Source organism: Monodon monoceros, unplaced genomic scaffold (genome assembly GCF_005190385.1).
Source record: "Monodon monoceros isolate NGI ecotype Baffin Bay Population unplaced genomic scaffold, NGI_Narwhal_1 Super_Scaffold_18, whole genome shotgun sequence".
Taxonomy (NCBI): domain Eukaryota; kingdom Metazoa; phylum Chordata; class Mammalia; order Artiodactyla; family Monodontidae; genus Monodon; species Monodon monoceros.
In genome coordinates, this window is record NW_021703774.1 from 127,225,264 (window position 1) to 127,231,031 (window position 5,768).

A 5,768-nucleotide genomic window follows, 5' to 3' on the forward strand; every position below is an offset into this window, starting at 1 on the left:
ATCTGATAATTTACTTTTTGTCCCTGTGGACTTGTCTATGTGCCTATTCTAGACATTCCTTATAATTGTAATCATATAATATGTGGCATTTTGTGTCTGGCTTCTTTCACTTTGCATAATGTTTTAAATGTTCATCCATGTTATAACATGTATCAGAACTTCATTCCTTTTTGTGGAAAAATAATATTCCCATGTAGGGATATAACACATTTTGTTCATTCATCAGTTGATGGCATTTGAGTTGTTTCCACTTTTTGGCTATAGTGAATAATACTGCTATGGATATCCATGTACAAGTTTTTGTGCAGACATATGGTAACTATGTTTAACTTTCTGAAGAATTGCCAAACTGTTTTCCAAAGTGGTTGCACTATTTCAGTAGCCATAATCTCTTGAATATTGCCTTTCTCCTATTCTACCCTCTCCCTTCTTATGGAACTCTCATCAGAGATATGTTGGAGTTTTTTATTTTATATTTCATGTCTCTTTACATTTTCCCAGTTTTTAGCTTTTTGTGCTTCATTCCTCAGATCTGTCTTCCAGTTCATTAATTCTTTTATTCAACTGGTTTAATCTTTCATTCAACCCATTTCTTGAGTTTTCACTTTAAAGAGTTTAATTTTTTATTTATGAAAGTACTAACATTTAAAAAATAAAGTTGTATAGTTTTATTTTCCTCCTTAATCAATTTATTCTTTTTCATAGTACCTTCTTTTTGATGGCTTTATTCCTTTTTCCATATTCTCTTTCATAATGTTGTTTTATTTCAAGTTCTTGGATGTGGACTCTTGCTCAATGTGGATTGTTTTCTCACATATTTTGTTGTGAGATTACCTTTACTGAGGCTTTTTTTGCTTTTGCTTCTACAGTTGCTTCAGAGAGATCACCAATCATAGCTCAGTCATTGTGTTAACTTCTCAATTTGAGGCTTCCTAAATCATGCATATTATATTCATTTTATCCCCAAGTTTATGAGAGGCACAGGCCTGAAATTTCCAATTTAGGGGGAAGGGTTTTTCCTCCAACTTAAAGCTGAAAAGAGATAGACAAGCTCCTTTCTCACCTTGTCCTGGTAAACATATTTCCTTTCTAGTTCATCTCTTACCAGAAAGAGCTGCCATTTGAGGGTCTTGGCTTTATCTAAGGATTCTTAGCTCCTCATGCACACCCAAATCCTCATTTCTTTTTTCCTGCATGAATATTAAATATTTTTAATATTAAAATTAAAAATTGCATGAATATTGGTCCCAGTAACCCTTTAGGTTACTGGGACCAAGTTTTCTCCAAGGCAATTAAAGCTCCACCCTACCTTACCTCTTCATTTTGGGCACCTAGGATGGATGGAGTTTTTCCTCCCTCCCCTCCTTCCTTCTCAGTCATACTTTAAAAATAATGTTTATTTTATTTTTTCTAGCATTTCTGTGTCTTTGTACTGGATGGTTAATTTTGGATATCTTAGATCATTGTATTACCAGAAGTCTCAGTTTCCTCACCATTAATGTGGGGAAAGTAATTTATTTACTTAAGAGCATTTTTAGAAATAAATGAGATAATATATATAAAGTGCTAAGGTTAGTGCCTGATATGTAAGTGCTCAATAAATATTAGTTATTACAATTTTTAATTAATACTGATTGAGAAGCCCTAGATAAGAATGCAAATCCACATAAGGAAAATTACTCAAATGAATTTAAAAATTAATATTTTGGCTTCCTCTTAGGATGTAACGTTGCTTCATTTAAAAGTTTGCTCCCTCCCTCTTTTCCGGTTATTGTGGCACGAGGCACTATGAACTGCAAAGTCTCCCGAGACACCCTCTTACAGAGGCAGTGCGGGAAGTCCTGCACGGTAACCAGCGCAAGCGCCAGATGTTTTTGGAGACGCTAGAGCTTCAGATCAGCCTGAAGAGCTATGACCCTCAGAAGGACAAACACTTCTCGGGCACTGTCAGGCTTAAGTCCACTCCCCTCCCCAAGTTCTCCATATGGGTTCTGGGGGACCAGCAGCATTGTGATGAGGCCAAGGCTGTGGATATCCACCACATGGACATAGAGGATCTGAAGAAACTCAACAAGAAAAAGAAACTGGTCAAGAACCTGGCCAAGAAGTATGATTCCTTTTTGGCTTCAGAATTTCTGATCAAGCAGATCCCATGAATCTGGGCCCAGATCTGAATAAGGCTGTCAAGTTCCCTTCCTTGCTGACCCACAATGAGAACATGGTGGCCAAAGTTGATGAAGTGAAGTCCACGATCAAGTTCCAGATGAAGAAGGTGCTGTGTCTGGCAGTGGCTGTTGGCCACGTGAAGATGACAGATGATGAGCTGTGTACAACATCCACTTAGCTGTCAGCTTCCTGGTGTCATTGCTCAAGAAAAATTGGCAGAATGGTGGGACTTTGTACATTAAGAGTGCCATGGGCAAGCCCCAGCGCCTGTACTAAGCCACAGCTTAATAAACCATACTCCCACCATTAAAATGTGAACATACAAAACTTATTGCTTGAATATATATGATTTTGTATTATATATCCTTGAGTGTCTCACCTCATTTTTATCCTACTCTACTTAGCATGTGGGTGGTCAGGGAACAGTCTTTATTGATATTTGTTGCCTGATTCAATTGGTATGTGTTTTTTTTCATTTTACAGATGCATTTCAATTCATCATAAGGTGGCTTATATTATAAACATGTTTATACTTTCTCTATTAAAATATTTACATTAAGCTGACATAAAATTAGATAATTTGAAATTCATTTTATGGAGAAAAAATAATCTCTCAGTCTTGTTCTAAACTATTTATTTTCCACAAAATATGCACTTTGAAAAACATTGCATAGGTTATTAACAGGCTATCTGGTTTATTTCCACTTAGGAATATAATTCATTGAAAAGAAAGGCATATCTGATTAAAATGCTGTGTGGAAGTGACCTTTTCCATGTTCTTAAAAGAGAGGAATGATGGAAGAAAAAAATAATAATGTTTTTAATCTGAGTCTTTATGAGATCTTGAAATGGATGCTATTCTTTCTATTTCCTCTCTGTAACAGATATTGTGTTTCTGATTCTGTGTGTGTGTGTGTGTGTGTGTGTGTGTGTGTGTGGTCCCACTTTTGTTAATGTGTCTTCATTTCTCAGTGAAATGAAAGCTGACCTAGAACCGTGGTCACTCCTGTGTCAAAGTTGCAACAACTGTGGTCACTGAGCAATTACCATGGCAATCTGACTGGTACTGAAGGGATAGTTGTGTTAGAACAAGATCTAAAATAATCTGTGGAAGGGAATGAACTGACGATTCAAACTGCAATGTAATTTGATCTTGTGTCTGTATTTAACCAAAAGAACCAAATTTGTAAACAGATACCTTACTCTGCAGAAGGATAAAAATCCTAGAAAACATTTAAATGCTCTTTGTTTCACTCAGTTGCTTTTTCTTCACAATTTTATTTTAATACTGAAATATTGATAGAGCCCTAAGAAAGACATAGAGGATTGTATGGTGTCTATGTCCAAGTAAAACGCTTTTCTTTTGGAACCATTAAACTTTTTTGAACTGGTATACAAATAAAAAATGTTATTTTTTTCTTTTTTAAAACATGAGATCCTAAAATATTTAAGAGGTGCTTACCTGATACAGATTATTAAAATACAGAAGAAAAATTGAAAGAGTGACAAAGTGTGTAGCAGTAGGACGTGTGTTTTCATTCTTTTTTTTCCAGAGGGTTAATAGATTTGTACTGATCCATTTACCTTGTCTCATTTGCTCACATCTATTGTTCAGCTGTGAGATTTTTGGCTGGAGTAAGTACACAGCTGGAAGCCAATGAATATCCTACCTTTTTCCAAACTGTTCTTTGTTTGTTGCTTTATCCTCGTTCTTTCACTTATTCAGCATCTACTGAGCACCTGTTCTATACCAGGCACTTTGGTAGGTGGTAGAGGGTCCTTATCGAACAAGACAATCAGGGCTCCCTTGGTGAGTGTCTAGTCCTGGACAGGTTTTCCCCTTTTTTGCTCTCTTTTCTTTCATTCATGCATTTTCCTGTCCTTTTCTTTCTCGACCCTTTCTTTTTCTTACTTTTATTCTTTCCCTCATTTTCTTACTTCTTTCCCATTCTTTCTTTGGAAATTGTTAAAGGGCTTCCCTTTCTATTTCAGCCTTGTCTAGGATCAATAGATGAGACTTCTTTCTTTGCACTGCACTCTTTTCCCATGGGAATTCAGGGACATTCATAACTTTTGGCCTGACTTAGCTGTGTCAGTCCCTCCTCTGAGGAAAATTGGTTGCCAGCTGATGAGGGTATCATTTCCTCTACTGCCATGGAATCATGCTTCTCTGCCTTTCATCAAGCTGCCAAACTTTGTGAAGAGTGAATCCTTTGGGGGAAGACATCTTCCTGTCTCTGTCTACAAGCAATCATTAATTTTTGTTAAAACCATTTTTTTAAACTTGGTTTTTATAGCCACGTACCTAAATTTACCTCCAATTTGGTTCCATTGGTCACAGAATAGTTTTACCTTGCTGGCTGAGTATTTTCATTTCTGCTGAGCTTCCCACAGTGAATATCAGAGAGCATTTTCCAGCAGTATTTTTGTGAAGGGGTGGGGTGGATAAAGCCCTAATATAAATTCCGATATGGCCTTTGTCCTATTGCTTCCTGACACAATGTAGTAAGAAATCAATGCAGTTAGAGTCACAAGTGACAGTAGATAAGGATAAGCAAGCTGGGTTCATCTGAAAGCACAAATGAATCAGAATTATAGGATTTATTTTAGCCCTGGAAGAGGTTTTTTTTTTCTTCTTCTTCCTTTTCTTTTTTTTTTTGCGGTACACGGGCCTCTCACTGCTGTGGCCTCTCCCGTTGTGGAGCACAGGCTCCGGACGCGCAGGCTCAGCGGCCATGGCTCACGGGCCTAGCCGCTCCACGGCATGTGGGATCTTCCCAGACCGGGGCACGAACCCGTGTCCCCTGCATTGGCAGGTGGACTCTCAACCACTGCACCACCAGGGAAGCCCCTGGAAGAGTTTTTTTGATCCACTTCTGCCTCTTTAAAGTTGAAGAGCAGAGATGTCAAGTGACTTGCTAGAGATCACACAGCAAGTTAATAATAGAGCTGGAGAACTCAGGTCTCAATTCCCAGTTTTCCTTTTACCTGGTAGGATATAGGAAGTAGGCTATAGGGAAAATTATCTTTTGGGGGAGAGGGAGATTTATTGTTTGTTGGAGGAGGATTTGTCAAATCCACAGGTTTCAAACTTTTGTACTCTTCAGCTGAGAATCAAAGAATCTAGTTTCATATGATCCTTGTGTAACTAGCTAAGATGTGGAAAAGAGCTGGTATAAAAATTAAGTGCTGTCCACTGAATATCCAGTCTGTGTCTGTTAACTTCTATATCCATGGGTGGGGTTCATTTTTATGTCTTGGTTATTGATGTTGCTTATTATGTAGGAGAAATGTGATTTTCCCCCAACCTCAAGTGCTGCAGTTGTAGGTGAAGTTGGGGAAATGAATATGTTTTTGGTGAGTTGTTTTGATGGAGAAGTTTAAACCTGAATAAGGAGTCAGAACCCCAAGTTCATCCACTTACTTACTTTATTATTTGAGGTGGTTTAGTAGAGTTTAATCTCAGTTCTGAGGAAGTCATTTGGACTCTGGCTTTCCACCCTCTGAACAACTAAGAATCATTTCTTCCCCGCTCCATTGGTGTGGATATTCATTTTTATTGCTGTGGTAGCCAGGCTCCAAGATGGTCCCCAATGATCCCT

General features: G+C 37.8%; 1 pseudogene; it reads left to right on the top strand.

Moving 5' to 3' along the window:
* The first annotated feature begins 1,788 nt into the window (after positions 1-1,788).
* Positions 1,789-2,442, top strand: LOC114899993 (annotated as a pseudogene).
* Positions 2,443-5,768: the final 3,326 nt, after the last annotated feature.